Source organism: Bicyclus anynana, chromosome 18 (assembly GCF_947172395.1).
Source record: "Bicyclus anynana chromosome 18, ilBicAnyn1.1, whole genome shotgun sequence".
In the NCBI taxonomy this organism is placed as follows: domain Eukaryota; kingdom Metazoa; phylum Arthropoda; class Insecta; order Lepidoptera; family Nymphalidae; genus Bicyclus; species Bicyclus anynana.
In genome coordinates this window covers 6,238,189-6,243,188 of record NC_069100.1, presented here as the reverse complement: position 1 = coordinate 6,243,188, position 5,000 = coordinate 6,238,189, and the positions used below count along the sequence as shown (strand labels likewise).

The 5,000-nt window shown below is 55.1% G+C and overlaps 3 non-coding genes across 3 annotated transcripts in view; all 3 read left to right on the top strand.

Moving 5' to 3' along the window:
* The first annotated feature begins 1,097 nt into the window (after window positions 1-1,097).
* LOC128199010 (small subunit ribosomal RNA) lies at window positions 1,098-3,000 on the top strand. Its single transcript, XR_008251714.1, has one exon. It is a non-coding gene; the product is annotated as a small subunit ribosomal RNA (ribosomal RNA).
* A 165-nt stretch (window positions 3,001-3,165) lies between these two features.
* Window positions 3,166-3,322, top strand: LOC128199104 (5.8S ribosomal RNA). The gene has a single exon (XR_008251781.1). It is a non-coding gene; the product is annotated as a 5.8S ribosomal RNA (ribosomal RNA).
* A 404-nt stretch (window positions 3,323-3,726) lies between these two features.
* Window positions 3,727-5,000, top strand: part of LOC128199075 (large subunit ribosomal RNA) — a 4,081-nt gene continuing 2,807 nt past the window's right edge. Inside the window, exon 1 of the ribosomal RNA XR_008251776.1 lies at window positions 3,727-5,000. This exon is cut by the window's right edge and continues 2,807 nt beyond it. This is a non-coding gene — a ribosomal RNA (large subunit ribosomal RNA).

Here is a 5,000-nt window from a genome sequence, read left to right as displayed (position 1 = left end):
CGGCGGCGACCGCCCCCCACCCCCCCCCGCCCCCCCCCCCCCCCCCTCCGAGTCATTTTCGTAGTCGAAAATGTTTTTCCGGCCCGTTTTCGGGACACACAATAAACGAACGGCTCGATTTTTTGATTCGTTCAAAATAACACATACACATGTACACAGATTGCGCCGTCAGCGCGTTTACTACTATGACAGGGTCGTGGCGCGTCGACGTTTGAGGTGATTGTGTGAGAGTCTGGTGGCGCTCGCTTTTCTTCTCGGGTGTCGACGTGACACGGCGCGTGTTGTGCGTGTGCGCGCGTTATCGTGTTTTTGCGATACGTTTGAATTGAATATATACGTGTACGTACGTACATGTTAATATATTAATTTATATGTGTGTGTACGTATGTATATATACGAATGTACAACGTGGTGCGTGCGCGCGCGTACGTTCAAAAAAAAAAAAAACAACGGCGTTGCAACCGACGGAATCGCGTTTGACGCTTTTCCACACCCCGTGTAGTATGTATAATCGTCGTACGGCGAGAAATTCACAAACCACGGTGTCGGTAGCTTGATTTACTGTGTGCGGGGCGGCATCGTGTGTCGCCCTGGAACAATGTGTACTCCCAACTTGATTGAGCAATCAGAGAGTCTGGATGACGGTCTCTCACACTCCGGGCGACGACCCACGTGTGGTTTTCCGCAGAGTCACTGTTAAAACACTTACGGCTTCACTCTAGCAGTGGAGCGCCGTGTGTGGTATGTACGTCTCGTTCATAGAACGTTCAAGTTTCTTTGGGACCCGACGACAGCACTGCGAGAGTGTCTAATGGCATACTTTTCTGTGCGGTCGGAGGACGTGTCCTGTGAGATTGCGTCGTGTACGCTCTTCTTGCACAATGTCGGGCACCGCGCCGCGCTCCGTTCGCCGGAGCCGTGGCGCGATCACGTGCTTCAGAGGCCCTCTGCCACGCACGCACACCACCACCCACTCCCCCGCCTGTCGCGTGCGACGTGTGTCCGTCGAGCTTCCGGGTTGGGGACGAAGTGTGGGTGTGTGTTTGTGGGTCGTGTGGCGGGGGGAAGAGAGCTTAGATAATAATATCAATATCTGCTCCCTGGTTGATCCTGCCAGTAGTTATATGCTTGTCTCAAAGATTAAGCCATGCATGTCTCAGTGCAAGCCGTATTAAGGCGATACCGCGAATGGCTCAATATATCAGTTTTGGTTCCTTAGATCTTACTCGGTTACTTGGATAACTGTGGTAATTCTAGAGCTAATACATGCAATCAGAACTCTGACCAGTGATGGGACGAGTGCTTTTATTAGATCAAAACCAATCGACGGAGGGCCTCGCGTCCGAAGTCGTTAATTTTGATGAATCTGGATAACTTTTGCCGATCGCACGGTCCAGTACCGGCGACGCATCTTTCAAATGTCTGCCTTATCAACTTTCGATGGTAGTTTCTGCGACTACCATGGTTGTCACGGGTAACGGGGAATCAGGGTTCGATTCCGGAGAGGGAGCCTGAGAAACGGCTACCACATCCAAGGAAGGCAGCAGGCGCGCAAATTACCCACTCCCGGCACGGGGAGGTAGTGACGAAAAATAACGATACGGGACTCTTACGAGGCCTCGTAATCGGAATGAGTACACTTTAAATATTTTAACGAGGAACAATTGGAGGGCAAGTCTGGTGCCAGCAGCCGCGGTAATTCCAGCTCCAATAGCGTATACTAAAATTGTTGCGGTTAAAAAGCTCGTAGTTGCATTTGTGCGCCGCGCTGTCGGTGCACCGCATCCGCGGTGATACTGACACGTCTGCGGAGCATATCGTCGGTGAGCCGTCGTTAACGCGACGGTTCAATATCAAAATCCTATCGCGGTGCTCTTCGTTGAGTGTCGAGATGGGCCGACAATTTTACTTTGAACAAATTAGAGTGCTCAAAGCGGGCTCAAAATGCCGCTTGAATATTTCGTGCATGGAATAATAGAATATGATCTCGGTTCTATTTTGTTGGTTTTCAGAACTCCGAGGTAATGATTAATAGGGATAACTGGGGGCATTCGTATTGCGACGTTAGAGGTGAAATTCTTGGATCGTCGCAAGACGAACATCAGCGAAAGCATTTGCCAAAGGTGTTTTCATCAATCAAGAACGAAAGTTAGAGGTTCGAAGGCGATTAGATACCGCCCTAGTTCTAACCGTAAATATGTCATCTAGCGATCCGCCGACGTTACTACAATGGCTCGGCGGGCAGCTTCCGGGAAACCAAAGATTTTGGACTCCGGGGGGAGTATGGTTGCAAAGCTGAAACTTAAAGGAATTGACGGAAGGGCACCACCAGGAGTGGAGCCTGCGGCTTAATTTGACTCAACACGGGAAATCTCACCAGGCCCGGACACCGGAAGGATTGACAGATTAACAGCTCTTTCTTGATTCGGTGGGTGGTGGTGCATGGCCGTTCTTAGTTGGTGGAGCGATTTGTCTGGTTAATTCCGGTAACGAACGAGACTCTAGCCTGCTAAATAGGCGTCGTCATTTAGGTGTGCGCGACTCCGGTCGCGCAACTCACTGGCGGCGTATTAAAGTTCTTCTTAGAGGGACCGGCGTCTTCGAGGCGCACGAGATTGAGCAATAACAGGTCTGTGATGCCCTTAGATGTCCTGGGCCGCACGCGCGCTACACTGAAGGAATCAGCATGTTCTCCCTGGCCTAGAGGCCCGGGCAACCCGTTGAAACTCCTTCGTGCTGGGGATTGGGGTTTGCAATTATCCCCCATAAACGAGGAATTCCTAGTAATCGCGGGTCATAAGCCCGCGATGATTAAGTCCCTGCCCTTTGTACACACCGCCCGTCGCTACTACCGATTGAATGATTTAGTGAGGTCTTCGGACCGACACGCGGTGGCTTCACGGCCGTCGGCGTTGCTGGGAAGTTGACCAAACTTGATCATTTAGAGGAAGTAAAAGTCGTAACAAGGTTTCCGTAGGGGAACCTGCGGAAGGATCATTAACGTACCGCGTACGCACATGTTTGCGTTTGCGCGTGCTCGTGTTGTCAGAGACGCACCGATCTAACCTCACTCACTCACTCACTCACTCACTCACTCGCTCACTCGTACCACCCAACAAAACGACAACGCATGTGCACAACAAAAAACGAGAAAACGAAAACCATTACCCTGGACGGTGGATCACTTGGCTCGCGGGTCGATGAAGAACGCAGTTAACTGCGCGTCATAGTGTGAACTGCAGGACACATTTGAACATCGACATTTCGAACGTACATTTCGGTCCGTGGAGAAACATCCAGGACCACTCCTGTCTGAGGGCCGGCTGCATAAATACACACACCACACTGTCCACACAGTGCGACACGTGGCGCGTCCGGTGCAGTGCGTGCGTGCGCCGTTCGACGAGAGTGTCTCTCGATCGGCGGCGGCGCACGCGCTCCGCAGGTCCGCTCAAAAATATCACACGTGTGTGCGTGTGCGTGCGTCCGTGCGCGCTCGTCCCACCGACCCTTCCGTTTACGGTGAATCTGTGGCGACGTACGCGCGCACGTGTACGTGCGTGCCGCTGACGCGCACGCGTAGGCGGACTCGACGTCCGGACTCGCGCGGCGGCGCCGTGCGCTCTCGCGGCGCGCCCCTCTCGCCTCGCGGCGGGGGAGCGCGCTCGCGTGCGCGAACGGCGCCGTCGAGCCGACGGATATCGCGTCTGCCTCCACTTTTATCGTTGGCCTCAGATCAGGGAGGATCACCCGCCGAATTTAAGCATATTAGTAAGCGGAGGAAAAGAAACTAACCAGGATTTCGTCAGTAGCGGCGAGCGAACGCGAATCAGCCCAGCACTGAATCGCGCGGCTTTAACGGTCGCGGGAGATGTGGTGTTCGGGAGGTTCCGCTATCTCGCCGTCGCCGCTCCCGTCAAAGTTCGTCTTGAACGGGGCCGCTTTCCCGTAGAGGGTGCCAGGCCCGTAGCGACGGAGCGAGGCGGCGAGAGGGACGCTCCTCAGAGTCGGGTTGCTTGAGAGTGCAGCCCTAAGTGGGTGGTAAACTCCATCTAAGGCTAAATATTACCGCGAGACCGATAGCGAACAAGTACCGTGAGGGAAAGTTGAAAAGAACTTTGAAGAGAGAGTTCAAGAGTACGTGAAACCGTTCAGGGGTAAACCTGCGAAACTCGAATGAACGAACGGAGAGATTCATCGACATCCGACGGCGCGCGGGCGCGCGCCTCGATGTCGCGCGCGTGCCCCCTCGCGGGTGCCGCGGCGCGGCACGGGTCGCGTCCGTCCAGTACCGTCGGCGTCGTGCACTTCTCTCTCAGTAATGCATCGCGACCCGTTCGACGTCGGCTTGAGCGCCGTCCGATTCGCCCAGCGGCGGGCTCGCGCCCTCCGCTGGACCGCGACGGTGGCCGGCCGGCTGTCGGACGGTATAGAAGTGAACCGCGCACGCGCCTCGCGCGCGTCCGGCCCGACGCAAGCTCGCGCCGTACACACTGAAGGTCGCGGTCCTGCCTGAGCGCGGACCGCGACGCGGCGCCGCTGCTGTCGCAGCCGTGACGTCTCGGACCGTGCGCGTCTCAGTCTGCGATGAGTCATTTTCGGGCACTCGCAGGACCCGTCTTGAAACACGGACCAAGGAGTCTAGCATGTGTGCGAGTCATTGAGTTGTCTTTGTCACAAAACTGAAAGGCGCAACGAAAGTGAACGTAGGGAGGATGGAGCGCCGGTCCCGGTCGGCCTCCCGCACTCCCGAGGCGTCTCGTTTCCAATCCGTGAATGCAGGCGCGCTCCGAGCACAGATGCTGGGACCCGAAAGATGGTGAACTATGCCTGGTCAGGTCGAAGTCAGGGGAAACCCTGATGGAGGACCGTAGCGATTCTGACGTGCAAATCGATCGTCGGAACTGGGTATAGGGGCGAAAGACTAATCGAACCATCTAGTAGCTGGTTCCGTCCGAAGTTTCCCTCAGGATAGCTGGCGTCGACAGCGACAGTCCCAT